The sequence below is a fragment of the Neomonachus schauinslandi genome, chromosome 1, assembly GCF_002201575.2.
Source record: "Neomonachus schauinslandi chromosome 1, ASM220157v2, whole genome shotgun sequence".
Classification (NCBI taxonomy): domain Eukaryota; kingdom Metazoa; phylum Chordata; class Mammalia; order Carnivora; family Phocidae; genus Neomonachus; species Neomonachus schauinslandi.
The window spans coordinates 118,151,684-118,167,738 of record NC_058403.1 but is presented as its reverse complement, the minus strand read 5'-3'; the positions used below and the strand labels follow the sequence as shown (position 1 = coordinate 118,167,738).

General features: G+C 43.6%; 1 pseudogene; it reads left to right on the top strand.

Moving 5' to 3' along the window:
- The first annotated feature begins 599 nt into the window (after positions 1–599).
- LOC110570698 lies at positions 600–1,720 on the top strand (annotated as a pseudogene).
- Positions 1,721–16,055: the final 14,335 nt, after the last annotated feature.

Here is a 16,055-nt window from a genome sequence, read left to right as displayed (position 1 = left end):
TCCTCTGCTCACTTAAGGGAAATTGACCTTGGAAACAATGTCCTGGGAGAAATGGCTGTTACTGACATTCTTGAAGCACTGAGAGCCAGAAAGACAGGTAGAGTGTTTGTGGTTTGTGTTCCCCTCCACTTGTCCACATCTACTCACCCCTAAATGCTATACTACTCACAGCTTGCTCTACTTTTTTCATTAAATAACTGGCCTGAGCTAAGTGATGACCAAGAGCACTGTCATAAGCCACCTACCCTTGTATCCATTTGCTCAGTGATTTGTACAGAGGTCAAGAACTTTTATGATGTCATATGTCATCTCTGACATAAGCACAGTAGCCTCCCCTTATTCATGGGGGACATGTTCCAAGACCCCCAGTGGATGCCTGAAACCTCACATAGGACCAAACCGTATATATGTTGTTTTTTTCCTATACAAACTTACCTATGAGAATTTAATTTATAAATGGGCACAGTAAGAGATTAACAATAATAAATAGTAAAGTAGAATACTTATGATAGGGCCTCAGGCCCCCAGCCTTGCCTCAGCGCACTGCCCCATTGCCTTGCCTCCACGGGGCCAGACCCCTGCCCACGGTGCGTGCCTCCCCCTGCATGGGACCCTGCAGCAACCCAAACCTGGGGCTTCCTGGGTCGGAGTCGTCCTCCCAGCCCCCCAAGAGGAGGAAGAAGAGATACCTGCGCCAAGCCCCCCTACACCTACTTGGCCATGATTGCCTTGGTGATCCAGGCCGCACCCTCCCGCAGGCTGAAGCTGGCCCAGATCATCCGTCAGGTCCAGGCCGCGTTCCCCTTCTTCAAGGAAGACTACGAGGGCTGGAAGGATTCCATCCGCCACAACCTCTCCTCCAACCGATGCTTCCGCAAGGTGCCTAAAGATCCAGCGAAGCCCCAGGCCAAGGGCAACTTCTGGGCAGTCGACGTGAGCCTGATCCCGGCCGAGGCGCTGCGGCTGCAGAACACGGCCCTGTGCCGGCGCTGGCAGAGCGGGGGCGAGCGGGGAGCCTTCACCAAGGACCTGGGCCCCTACGTGTTGCATGGCTGGCCCTACCGGCCGCCCAGTCCCCAGCCGCCGCCCAGTGAGGGCTTCAGCATAAAGTCTTTGTTAGGGGACCCCAGGGAGGGGGCACCACGAAGCAGCCCAGGTCCAGCAGGCTCTGGGCACAGTGGGGAGAAGGTGATGCCCACTCCACCCTTGCCCTCCGAGAGGCCTCTGTGGCCCCTCTGCCCCCTTCCCGGGCCCAGGAGAGCAGATGCGGAGACTTCCCAGGGCGGAACCAGCAGGCCCTCGCCCCTCTCCCCTGAGCACAGAGCCTGGCCCCTCCACTTACTGCAGGGTTCTCCAGATCCCGGAGGACTGTCCGGTGGGAGTCACAGGGCCTCACTTTGGGGGCAGCTGCCCACCTCTTACTTGCCCATCTACACTCCCAATGTGGTAATGCCCTTAGCTCCACTACCACCCACATCCTGTCCCCAGTGCCCACCTTCAACCAGCTCAGCCTACTGGGGGGTGGCCCCTGAAACTCATGGCCCCCCAGGGCTGCTCTGGGATCTAGATGCCCTCTTCCAGGGGGTGCCACCCAACAAGAGCATCTATGATGTGTGGGTTAGCCACTCCCGAGATCCAGCTGCCTCCACCCCAGGCTGGCTACTCTCCTGGTACAGCCTGTGAGGCTCCCAGGGCAGGGGCGCTTTCCTCTCCTATCCCTTCCTGCCACCAATGGCTTGTTAGGGAACGAAGGCCAAGAGGTCCCAGAGGTGTCTGTGGCCACGGCAGCCTTGAAACACCAGGCACCAGCGGTGCTGAGAATCCATGATGTTTATTGGACTACCCCACAAAGGGCTGTGGTCTAGCTAGGCACCACCCTGGCCCTGATGGTCAGTCATGCCTCTCCTACCCCCAGAGGCAAGACTGGAAAGAGTGGGGGCTTTCCTTGCAGCAGCCCCTTCCTGATTCCACTTTCTCTGTCGGTCTATCCTTCTTTCCATCCATCCATCCATCACCATGTGTCACTTCCCCTCCCTGGCTCCGGGCTGGGGGAGGGAGAACCTAAATGGTGGCTCCAGCCTTAAGTCCTGTCCTCCCTCATGTGCCTGGGAATGAGGTAGCAGCACCTTTTTGGGGAAAGGAAATCGAAATTCTGCTTGGTTTTGGTGGTGGTAGTGGGGAAGATAACAGTAAAGGAGTAGACAAAAAAAAAAAAAAAAAGAATACTTATGATAGTATACTGTAATAAAAGTTATGTGAATGTGGTCTTTCTCTCAAAATATCTTACTATACCATACTCGCTCTTCTTCTTGTGATGATGTACAAAACCTGCATGAGGAGATGAAGTAAGGGGAATGACGCAGTAGCATTAGGCTACTATTGACCTTCTGATGATTCCTCAGAGGGAAGACCATCTGCTTCTTGACCATGAGTAACTGGAGCTATAGAGAGAGAAAGCGCAGATTAGAGGAGGGTTACTGTAAGGAATATTCTCTGAGGGACCCTCTCCTATTCTCTATTCTCCCCCACAACCCAAACTGCAGATATTTCTCCAGACAGCAATTGGAAAACTCAAGCGACATCCCTTACAAGATTCTGACGTGCTTGCTGGACCATCTTAAATTGTGATTGACATCGGGAGAGCATGAAGGGTCCTTTATGACCATGTAATCCTTTGAAAATGAGAGAATCACATATGGAATGAGTTATTTATTTAACATTGGCCAACCCTGCCCTCCTCCTTTCGTTAATATGCATGACCAGAATTAATGATAGTCATTCTTACTGCTGACAGAGAGAAGATGAGAAAGCGTCATTTAAAATAAAGCTCAGTGAAAGACATTGTAAACAGATTTAAACATCCAAATTCAGTGTTTAAAAAGGGGGTAAGAGGGCACCTGAGGGGCTCAGTTGGTTAAGCGTCTGCCTTCAGCTCAGGTCATGATCCCAGGGTCCTGGGATCGAGTCCCGCTTTGGGCTCAGCCTGTTTCTCCCTCTCCCTCTGCCTGCCTCTCTGCGTACTTGTGCTTCTATCTCTCTGTCAAATAAATAAATAAAATCTTTTTAAAAAATAAATAAATAAGTAGGGGAAAGACTTCTAGAAGACTGATGAATCACAGACCTGTACCCCTGAAACCAGTAATACATTATATGTTAATTTGAATTTAAATAAAAAAAGGCGGGGTGAGAAATCTTGGTGCATTATCTGGCAGGTTACGTGAAGAGAATTAAGTAGTACAAGCGTTGGTCTTTATCATTTCCTCGATAAAATGACCTTAGAGACACAGCATAGTTTTAGATTGCATTTTTTCCTAATACTGGCAGTTTTAGAGAAAAGAATTACAATATTACTGTCTACCACGTTGCCATTTTTATTTTTTTAATTTTAATTTTTTAAAGATTTTATTTATTTATTTGACAGAGAGAGAGACACAGCCAGAGAGGGAACACAAGCAGGGGGAGTGGGAGAGGGAGAAGCAGGCCTCCCGCTGAGCAGGGAGCCCGATGCGGGGCTCCATCCCAGGACCCTGGGATCATGACCTGAGCTGAAGGCAAACGCTTAACGACTGAGCCACCCAGGCGCCCCAATGTTGACATTTTTATACTGAAGCCACTGCATCGTCATTTCTTCACAGCCAACCAAATGATCTCAAGATTTTTGAATTATCCTTTTATTTTGTAGAAACAGAACATCTACTTCCTAGTCCATTTGAGTTGAATTCAAATGCAATGGAATTATTCTTTTAAAATGAATTTGAATTGAACTTTAAGCTCAATAAGCTGAAAGCAGGTTAATGACTTCATTTGGTTTTCCTTAGCACCGTGGTCACTTTCTCACCATACCCTGCTTTAGCAGAAGACATTATAAAAGGCTGCAGGCAGTCTTCGGATCATTACTGTAGTGAGTGCAAATGATGGACAGTCTCAGCTGATTTGATGGAAAATGATTCTCATCGAGTACTTATTTGGCTCTGCAAAACATTGTGCTTGCCTAGTAAATGGTTCAATTTGCGTAAATGGGGAAGGTAATTATGAAATACCCACCTGAAAATACAGATTCTCATTTAAAAAGTATTAAAAAACAATTCACAGTTCAAGAAAGTGTTTTTTCCCCCATATATAGTAGTATATATCATGAGTAGCTTTAATACATCCACATTTTGAACCAAAATAATTATGGCATGTTTCTGATGGAGCACTTACAATTGTTAGTTTGAACACCAAGAAAGACTCCTCAAAACAGGGTTAGCTGCGGGCGCCTGGGTGGCTCAGTTGGTTAAGCGACTGCCTTCGGCTCAGGTCATGATCCTGGAGTCCCGGGATCGAGTCCCGCATCGGGCTCCCTGCTCGGCGGGGAGCCTGCTTCTCCCTCTGACCCTCCTCCCTCTCATGCTCTCTGTCTCTCATTCTCTCTCTCTCAAATAAATAAATAAAATCTTTAAAAAAAAAAAAAAAAAAAAAACAGGGTTAGCTGGTTGGATTCTTTAGGGAAATCTCTTGCCATTTAGCCTTAATGGTAGCCTTTTAAACATTAAAAGCAATTAGTAATATCGTTGATTATAGAACTAATTTTCTTCTTTTGATTGCTTGCGTGTTCTTATCATTTGCAAGTTAACAAGCTAATTTCTAATCCTAACCCTACTTCTTTCATGAAATCCAAATTAACAGCCTAAAGTCATTTATTTGTCTACCAAGGAATTCTTAACGAACTACCTTTAATGATGGAACACACACACACAATGAAAGCTTTCTCAGAAAGATCAGCAACCTCACTTGTTACCAAAAAAAAAAAAAAAAAAAAGATTAGCAGAGGGAGAAACTGCTGTCTACATCTTAAAGGGTTGCTTTTTTACTAATTAAAAAACAAAAACAGAAGACTTCAGGATCATTTAAGTTATCCATTCTTACTTATCTATTTATTTCAACATTAATTTATTAAATGCTGTAGAACAAGGCAAAAGGGCCCTCAGCGACCGCTGAGCCAAATGCAAATAGGCTCATTAAGTGACCACCTTGAAATAGCCATAGGCCCTAACTGACCAATTATAACCAGGCTCAGTTCCTAAGCTTACCAAAAAAGGGAAAATTCCATACGTTCCCTGCCTCCTCACTCTGCCCTATAACTGGCCCCTCACCACTGCCTCCTAGCAGAGTCTCTCCTTTGCTGTCCTGTCCACCGCTCCCTTGCAGTGTATTCAGTAAACTTTTATCTCTTTTGTTCTGCCTAGGGTGAATTCTTTCACCACCCATGCTGCCGGCCTCCTCCCAATTGGAGCAGCCCACATTTGGTGGCCTGCACATCTGATCAGGACACCCCACAAATGCCAGGCCTTGTTTGAGTTGAGCAGTGAATCCCTGCTTTCATGGGTCTTCCTTGCTAGTGGATGACAGACAGTAAACCAACTATAAAGAGAAGTAAAATATACATTATTGTATATCAGATGGCGATCATACTTAAGGGAAAAATAAAGCAAGAAAAGGAGATAAAGCATGTATGTCAGGGGATGGGGAGTTTAGTTAGGATAGCCAGAGAAGGCTGTACTAAGAAGAAACATTTGAGTAAAGACCGCAAGGTGTGTGAGAGCAAGCCATGTAGATATTTGGGAAAAGAGTGGTCCAGGTAAGCAGAACAGTAGGTGCAAAGGCTTATGGCAGGAGGCTAGCTGGTGTGTTCTAAAACCAGTATGGAAGCCAGCATGGCTGGCGTGGAGTGAGAAATAATGGGAAGGTAATAGGACAAAATAATTCCAAGAAGTAAACGTGGAGGGCAGGAGGCCTTCTAGGCAATTATGAGGACTTTGGTTTTTAACTTTATTGAGATGGAAAGGCATTTGAGAATTTTGAGAGGAGTGACCTGATCTGACCCACATCTTATCAGGATTACTTCAACTCTAAGTTGAAAATAGATTCGAGGAGAGGTTAGGACAAAAGAAGGAAGACCAGTTAGGGAGTTTTCTCTGGAAAAATTAAAGAGCCATTCAGCAGACCCAGGACATCCAGCATGGCTGGAATTAGGGTAAAGTAAGAAGCTGAAAAGAGGATTAGGGAAAATTCTACACACTGAACACTCCCAGCCTTTACCATTACCTGAGCCACTTTTGTCTGCCCTGCTTCTGGAGACTGATAGCCATGTAGAAGACTGGGGTATTCTTTTTATTTATTTATTTTTTTGAGAGAGAGAGAGCATGCACGCAAGAGCAGGGGTGGAGGGGGGACGGGCAGAGAGAGAGGGAGAGAGCATCTTTTTTTTTTTTTAAAGATTTTATTTATTTATTTGATAGAGAGAGACAGAGGGAGAAAGGGAACACAGGCAGCGGGAGTGGGAGAGGGAGAAGCAGGCTTCCTGTGGAGCAGGGAGCCCGATGCGGGGCTCGATCCCAGGACCCTGGGACCATGACCTGAGCCGAAGGCAGACGCTTAACGACTGAGCCACCCAGGCACCCCAGGGAGAGAGAATCTTAAGCAGGCTCCACATCCAGCATGGAGCCTGATGCAGGGCTTGACCTCACAACCCTGAGATCATGACCTGAGCCAAAATCAAGAGTCGGATGCTTAACCGACTGAGCCATCCAGGTGCCTCTGGAGTATTCTTTGATCAAATGAATAGCCCCAAAGAAAGGAACAACAGATGCTGACTCCTGGCCATGCCCTCATCATTCAAAAAAGCCCAGCCGGTAAGCAAGCCCTGCTCATACAGAGGAGCTTCCCATCAGCCTTTGGATGCCTCAAGCTTCACTATGAACAGAAATCTGAGAACTTCCCCCAGTGAAACAGAAGATAATGCATCTATAAAACAAGAACAGGATGCTATGAAAAAAGATTAATTGGGAAAATAAGGAAAAGTTCTTGGCAAATAAAAATGATAGCCAAAATAAAAATTTCAAAACAGATGTTGAAAGATGAAGTCAAGCAAGTCTTTAAAAAGTAGAATGAAAAGTTGGTGAGAATATATGAGAGAGGATCAGTCTGTGAACACCAGCATTTAACGCATAGTTCAGAAAGACCAGAGAAAAGTGGAGAAAGGGCATTATCAAATAATTATCAAATAAATCAAGACCTTTCCCTGAACCAACAGACATAAATCTGCATATTGAAAGAGCCCATTGAGTGCTCAGCAACAGTGAATGATAAAAGCTGTATCACCGTGGCATTTAGAACACTAGGAACAAAGGGGAGAATCTAACAACTTACAGATAAATACTGTATATTCCATCCGAAGGACTGGGAGTCAGAATGACATCAGACTTCTGACTGGAAGCTAGAAGCTATGGGGCACTGCCGTGACAACTCTGTGAGAATTCTATACATTCCCAACTCCTAACCAAGTATGAGGATAAAGTAAAGATGTTTTTAGCACACAAGAACTCAAACTGTGTGCCTCCTTGTTTCCTAGGAAGGTCCCAGAGAACACACTTGAGCTAAATGAGAGTAAACCACAAAGATGAAGAATGCAGAATCCAGAAATCAGGAGAACCAATACAGAAAAGTAGAAAAAGGAATCCCAGATGATGGTTGAGGGTCAGAACTAGTCCAAATTGGAACAGAAAAATAGAAGATTTTGGAAAGGAGGAATCCTGCAGTGAAAACTGAAAGAGCATTGGAAATACTTAAGTATTTTGCAAGAAATATGGGTGTATGACAAATAAAAGAAATCGGGGGAAATACTTAGAATAGGTACACAGAAAACAATGCAAAGGAAAAATTAAGACAATTATTAATTCAGACAGAAGAAAGTTATATGAGTGGGGTACCTCGCTGGCTCAGTCAGTAGTGTGTGCGACTCCTGATCTTGGGGTTGTACATTCAAGTTGGGTGTAAAGATTACTTAAAAATAAAATCTTTAAAAAAAAAAGTTATATAAGAAAGGGAAACATTGTGAACAAAATGTGTATGACCGTACCAGTCAATACACCAAGTGCTGATTTAACTAAAAATTATGAAATATCACTATTGGGAGGTTTGGTGAGAGGAAGTGATAACAGTCAATATATAAAATTTTTACTGGACATATCAAATAATACAAAAAGCACTTTGAAATAAGGCAGTAAATTTCACGAAAAACAACTGAGTGAGTTAAAAGTGGTTATCTCTGGAGAAGACTGCGGGTGTTGAGAGGAAAGGCAAGGGTCTGTTGTTTTTCATTATAAACTTTTTAGCCCTATTTAATTTTTTAGCTATATGTATGCATTACTTTGACTATATTTTTAGAGAATTGAAAACTGGATAGCCTTCTACCATGTGATTCATTGTTATGTAATTCCATGTCAATACCTAATACTATCTTTTTTTTAAGATTCTATTGATTTGAGAGCGCATGTGCACGAGTAGGGGAGGGACAGAGGGACAAGCAGACTCCCCACTGAGTGCAGAGCCTGACTTGGGGCTCGATTCCAGGACCCTGAGATTATGACCTGTGCTGAAGTCAGATGCTTAACCTACTGAGCCACCCAGGCAGCCCAATATCTAATACTATCTTAAATCACGTCAGCTTCCACTAAGGACTTGGAGGCTTCACACACTATATAGAGCATTTATGAATGGCTAGAGTTTTATAAAGAAGTGAACAGGATGACCAAAAGTGTGGTGTGCCGGGAATATGACAGTCTTTTGTGGGTGTGGCTATCGTGGGAATCCTCTGAGACCTCAAGCTGGCCCCCATACCACACTACTGACCCCATTTCAAGTGGTTTCCAGCCCCAGCATTCCTCACAGCCTGAGCATCTCCCTCCTGACCTTCACAGTCATCAAGACTTTGGGCCTGTTTTCTTATTGAATCTCCTCTTTTCCTCTACATTTGAGCCTGTCTTCTTTTTTTCAACTCTGAGCTTTGTTTTTCTCCCTGACGATGATTTCTTCTTATTTGTTATTAAATTCTGCATAGTTAGAGATGATATTTGGTTACATGGAATAGGGCCAGCTGTAGTGGCTTAATCAGGTAGAGGAAGACTGAGCAGGTACAGACATGTCCCATCATTCCCTTCTCTTTCTCCACCATCAGCCTTAACAGGTGATTTTATCATCTGATAAATGGAGAGCTTCCCATCTCCATTCCAGACCAGAAGAAGAAGGAAGGGACAAGGAGAATGTACTCGTACCTGTATGAGGAAATCTCAGAAATCCCCAGCATACTTATGCTTATTTCTAGTTGGTCAGAAGCATGTCACATGCCCATCCCTAATTTTTAGCTGGGCACATTTCTGCCCTAAGAAAAATTTGAGCTCTGTTAGAAAATAAGGTCAGAAAAGCTATCAGTCAGGGAACTAGAAGTATTTGCCTCAAGCTCCTTTAGATTATGATTGATAGGTCAACTGGTCTACACTAGACCTGGTCAAAGGCCTTTGAAGCCAGTGACACCCCCATCCCCAAATGGCCCAAGTGAGACGCCAGGGTCTTTATTAGACATTCCACATGGCCCCTCAAGTCACCTAGCAGAACTACATCTGTAAAACCTTTTGCTCTATAAGGAAACATGGAAGACACTGGGCCAAAATTAGGCCCAGGAAACATGAGTGTCTCTCAATCTAGGCACACCCCTGGGAGATTATTGCCTTAGATTTTATTATGGCCCAGCCCCACCCTGAAGTATCAGAGCAACATTCCCCACACAACCACACCTTTTTTTGTGATGACCCACAGGATGGAATGACCACACCAAGTATCAATAAGCACTGCTCACCGGAGGAAAACATCCAAATAGGATGCTGACTTTGCTTATCTTCCAGGCGCATATGTACCACCCAAGCCCTCAGTGACACAGTTTCTGGCCCTTTCTACATCCTGAAATTAGAAACTGTATTGTCTTATACCTCCAGGTCCCTTACCCATATTCATCCACCTTATCCTCCACTACCCTTTACTGTGCCCAGCCTGATGTGTTCCCACACCCTTACAACCATTTTCATGTTGCAACCTCAACTGACCATCTGGAGGGTCATGCAGTCCCTTTTTTTTTTTTAAAGATTTCACTCCTTCATTTGACAGAGAGAGAGGCAGGGAGAGCAGGAGCACAAGCAGGGGGAGTGGGAGAGCGAGAAGCAGGCTTCCTGCCGAGCAGGGAGCCCGATGTGGGACTCGATCCCAGGACCCTGGGATCATGACCTGAGCTGAAGGCAGACGCTTAATGACTGAGCCACCCCACGCCCCCATGCAGTACTATTTTTAAGTACTGACTTATAGTACATGCAGTCCTATTTTTAAGGTTCTTATTTTTCCTCTCCACCATATTTCCTACTTACCTTTTTGCTTCTGGCCTCTTCCTGGTGTATCCTGACCTCCAGAAACTACAGCTTGAGGCCCCTGTGGACCTGCAAGCAGGACCCAGACATCTGGCTAGATGAGAAACAGGAAGGGGGAGAAGGGCAGGTGCCATGGGAAATAACAGAAGGATGGGTTGACACAGGCTCTCCGAATGGCATGCTAGGTATTTGAGTCTTATTATCTGACCCCAATTTTGATGTGTGGGGGTAGGTTTTTCCACACACCACCAAGCAATTCCCAAATACTAGCTGGGTGGCCCACAGTTCAACTCAATTCTGATCCTACCTATCTGGAGCTTAGCATCAGATTCCACAGGTTAAGGGCTCAGTCCCACAAGACTGTCCCCTCCCCCCCCCACAACCACTTCAGACATCAATAGCAAGTCCAGATTGTTACCTGGGCTTCTGACTGACTGGTTATAAAGCTGAGGTTCTCATGACCCACTCCTTGGGTTTGATTAATTGGCTAGAACAGCTAATATGACTCAGGAAACCAGTTTATTCACTAGATTGCTGCATTATTACAAAGGTTATTAAAGGATACAAATCAATAGCCAGATGAAGAGATACAGAGGGTGAGGTCTCGAACAAAGCAGCTCTGTCCTCATGGAGTTTGGAGCCCAGCATGATGGCACGTGGAAGCATTCTGGTTTCCCAACCTGGAAGCTCTTTGAATCCCGTCCTTTGGATTTTTATGGAGGCTTTATTACACGGGCATGATTGATTAAATCATTGGCCATTGGTGATTGATTCAACCTCCAGCCCCTTTCCCCTCCCTGGAGAATCAGGGGGTAGGACTGAAAGTTCTAACCATTCATTTATGGTTGGTTCCCCTGGCAACCAGCTTTCCAAGTCTCCTCATTAACATAAATTCAGGTGTAATGGAAAGAGGCTTGTTTTGAATTACAAGGCACCCATTTCACCTTTACTGCTCTAAGGCATTTTCAGGAACTGAGAACAAGGGACCAGATATTACATTTTTCAAGTTTTCTTTTTTAAAAATCCAGTGTAGTTGACACGGAGTGTTATATTAGCTTCAAGTGTACAATATAGTTTCTATACATTACTCGGTGCTCATCATGGTACGTATACTCTTTAATCCCCATCACCTATTTTACCCATCACCCCACACACCTAAGAGACCAAAAGCTGCTCCCATTTCTCTTATTGCTCAGGAAATTCCAACGGTTTGGGAGCCAGGAACCATGGACAAAGACCAAATATATATGAGAAATCTGAATACTCTAAATACATATTTCTTATAAATCACAATATTGCTGGTCTTTATAGGATAATCAGTGAAGAATCTTGGTTTCAGGTGATACAGGACCAACTCAAACTGATCTAAGTACACATACACAAAATTGTTGACCTATAAAACTAAAAGACCAAGGGTGGTTCTAGCTACAGGTCCAGCTGGATTTAGGGGTTCAGGTGACACTCCCTACCTTCATCTCCTGGAAGTTCTGCTTGTGTTGACTTTATTCTCAGACAGGTTCTTCCCACACAGTGGCATTTTGGGCAGCACTGGCCATAAGTTTACATTGTACCCGTTTAATCTCAAGATTAAGAGCCTTTCTCCTGTTTTCACTGGACCATCATGAGTCACATGCATACCTGTTAACCAATCACTGTGCCAGGGAGAATAAATCCACTAATTGGCCAGATCTGGGTTGTGTGCCCATCCACCCCTGGAGGACAGGGGAGTGGAACCCGAAAGTAAACTCAAGCTTCTGTTTCAGAAAGAAGCTAAAATGCAAGCTGGACAAGCAAAACCAAGAGAGGTCCACTAAAGATGAAGAGCTAATAAAGTATTAGAGGTGATGAATGACAAGATCAGAATTTCACTTTCAGATGATTAATTTGGAAGTAGATTCCAGGATGGATATGGGGGTGGGGAAGTCTGAAGGAGGAAGACCAGTTGGAAGACTACTACAGTTATCCAGGTAAACATATGACAGTAGGAATTGAAAAGAAAGGACTAGAGTGAGAAGTTTTTATAGAAATAAATTGTTACAGATCACTCACATCAAGAAGATATAGGGAAAAGGTATTAGGTGAGAGAAAAGGTATTAGGTGAGAGAAAAATGTGGGAAAATGCCCCTCTCAGAAGCTAAGACCCAATCCATCAAATGGAGTTGTGAGATATCCTGCCCATTTACTATTATGTTCTTCCCCTTTCAGGTAAACTCCCAGTCTTAAAAATTATGATCACTCCTCAAGTCTCTTCAGAAACCTTCAGATCTATTTGGAAAAATAGCAGGAAATCTAGTATTACCCGTAGAAAGAAGAAAAAGGTATGTTCTTAGATGTATGGGTCTGCTGAGTTGCAGCCACCAGGAGAGTGTGTGTGCAGAGCCTGGGCACTAAACTGGGGTAGATGCCACCCTCAGCAGATTTTGCACTTGATAAAATCACGAGAATTTTGGTTCTAGGTAATAGTATCCCAAACCATCAGTCCATTCTGATGGATGATTGTATCAAAGGACAAGTAGTAGGAAACAACATATTTCCCTCAAATGTTGGTGCAAACCTTGCATCCTGTCTTCAACTTTCCCACTTCCCCCCCCCTCAAATCCTGGTTCCTGTTAGCTTATTGTGGTTTTGAAATGGTGAATTTACCTAAACTATTTATGAAACATGTGGGATCTTTTAGGTGGTAATGCTTTACGTATGTTTACTCCCTATTGTATGAAGTTGAACTCCTTTTTTCTTTTTATAATTTATTATTTTTTCTTCATTATTTCGTAGGCTAAAAACTGAAGATGGATGCCATATATCTTTATGGATGCTGTCTATTTCCATGGCCAACCAGACATGTGTAGAAAGATATTGCTTTTTCTATAATAATTGTTTTCACTGGAACCAAGCCCATCTCAAGTTCTAAAATTTGATGACTAATTTATGAAAGTTCAAAGTAGTGTTAATCCTGCTATGCTTGTCATTTTCTTTTTTTTTTTTTTAAGATTTTATTTATTTATTTGAGACAGAGAGAATGAGAGACAGAGAGCATGAGAGGGAGGAGGGTCAGAGGGAGAAGCAGACTCCCCGCCGAGCAGGGAGCCCGATGCGGGACTCGATCCTGGGACTCCAGGATCATGACCTGAGCTGAAGGCAGTTGCTTAACCAACTGAGCCACCCAGGCGCCCCATGCTTGTCATTTTCTAAAATGTGGGTTTCACAAGTTGACCTTAGTAAAATAGGTAGGATTCTCCTCTGGTGCTTCTTATGTGCTTGTGAAATTTATAATTTGAAGGAAGTCATGATCTTTATCTAAGAAAGAAAGAATCTTCTTTCATGAGTATATCTATAGTTGGGAATAATAGGAATATTTGGAAATAACCACTTTCTGAAAGACGACATCCCCCAAATGGGGATACTCCCCAAATGAGGAAACTTCTAATCAATCACTTTAACCACCCCTCCCCCCACCAAATGAAGATATCTGCTCCATAGGAAAGAGAATTGGATTAGTTGAAAGTTATATGCCATGACGATATGGTGCAGGGATGAAAAGCGTGGACTAGGGAATGAAATGGACTGGAATTCTCTGTGGAAAACTGCTGCAGTCCAGGTGTGTGACATTGGCCAAGTCGGTTAACCTCACTGAGCCTCAGTTCTCCCTGATAAGATACGGGTAAGAATAGCACCTGTCTCATTTGGTGAGCACTGAATGAGATGACACATGTCAAGTATTTTTGGACAATACTTGTTTCATAATGCATGCTCAAATATAAATATTAGTGGCAGTTATTATTGTTGATGTTAGAAGTAAATGATTTCAGTTATTTCACTTGGAAAAGCTACACACGAAAAATAAAAAAGAAGAAAAAAAGACTTAAGACCTTTCCATTTTGAAGTAAAAAACCAAACCAAACAAAACAAAAAACCAAACAAAAAGCCAGTCTGTTGGGGTGCCTGGCTGGCTCAGTCTGTAGAGAATGTGACTCTTGATCTCAGAGTTGTGAGTTCAAGCCCCACTTCGGGTGTGGAGCCTACTCAAAATAAAAAATAAAGAAATGAATGTATATTTTTTTAAAAGGCAAGGCTGTCGTTCATACAACGTACAAATCAAGTTCTGGCAAGTCTGTGGAACCAAACTATCTGTGAAGGTGTGGATGTTTATAGTAAATTATGTTCACCCTTCAATATCTTAGCATCTAACTAGGAAGACAAGATCCTCACATGTTAAAAGTAAACAATAACAGAGTGTGAGAGTTGAAATAATATAACGGATCTTCAGAACTTATATATCGAATCTGTGAGACCTCCTGATAAATTGTACCTGCTTTAAAAAAAAAAAAAAGACCTTTTTGAAATTTGCCACTGACATCCACTCAGTGGGAGTGTAAAACTGTGTGCCTCCTTAGAAGTCTTTTGACATTGTCTATCAAAATGAAAAATACGTAACTTTTGACCTAGGTATCTGAGAAATTTATTTTACAAATATTCTCTCACACATGTGTAAGGCAATATTTATAATGATGGTGTTTGTTTTGTTTTGTTTTAAAGATTCTATTTATTTATTTGACAGAGAGAGACACAGTGAGAGAGAGAACACAAGCAGGGGGAGATGGGAGGGAGAAGCAGGCTTCCCACTGAGCAGGGAGCCCGAAGCGGGGCTCAGTCCCAGGACCCTGGGATCATGACCTGAGCTGAAGGCAGACACTTAACGACTGAGCCACCCAGGTGCCCCTTAAAAATTTTTTAATGAGTTGTGTCTGTTTGTACATATGTAGGAATTTCTGGAAAGTCTATTAACAGTACTTGCTTTTTTTCATTGTATACTCATTTTACTATTTTAACATTTTTATCATTTATGAGCTGTCAATTTTAAAAACTTGAAATTGCTCAATAAACATCAGTAACAGCACTTTTTGCTTGCTATGTGACCCAGTGCCAAAAAAGTAGAAGAGATACAATAAGTATTGTGATTTCCTGGGAGTACATGAGTATATGTTGGCAAAGAGCGAAGATGAGTAAGTTTTCTAAGTGCAGAGAGCAGTCCAGCTGGAGCAGGTAGGGGAAGTTCTGTCCAGTTTCGGAGATGTTAAAATGTGAAAAAAAAAAAAAAAAAAAGGCATCCTCTAGACTTTCATCCTTTCATCTGACTTTCTCTCCTTTTCTCTTTCAAACTGGCCAGTTCCCAACAACTTGAGTGCATTTTATCCTCATCTGGTTCCTGCCTCCCTCCTTTGTTAGATATCTCGCATTTAGAACCATCTCTAGTCAGATGTGTGGTCGTTTAATATGAATATGTTCATCTGGGCTTGTTTATAGGCATTTTTATCTGGCTCATAAAGTTAGTGTGGTGAGATTAACATCCGCCACCTCTCCTGCTCTGCTCTGGCTGACAGCTTGGAGAGGTGTGCTCTCTTCACTCATATCCTGGCCTTGAGGGCCTCCCATCTCTCCCCAGTTCAGACTTGACCTCTTCCATGAGGCTTTTCCTCATGGCATCAGTCCTCAGGGATATCTCTGTCCCTCGCAGCACTTAATATTCCACTCGACAAGCAGCACACATAGCATCTAGCCAAATGTGACCCTGTGTCCATATTTCTATTTTTACATACTTATGCATCCTTGTGTCCTCTGCCTGACTCCTTGAGTTTGGTTAGCCTCCATCCAGACACAGGGCCTGGCATGAGGAGGCCAGGGGAGGCTGAGAGCCCCACTGAGAGAAGGGAGGCTTGGAATCCCACACCTGACACTACCGGTGTCCACCACTAGGTGGTGGTGGTAATCAGTCATCTCCTTAGGCATTCCGGACCTCAAATTTCTTATCTTTTAAAAGGAAGA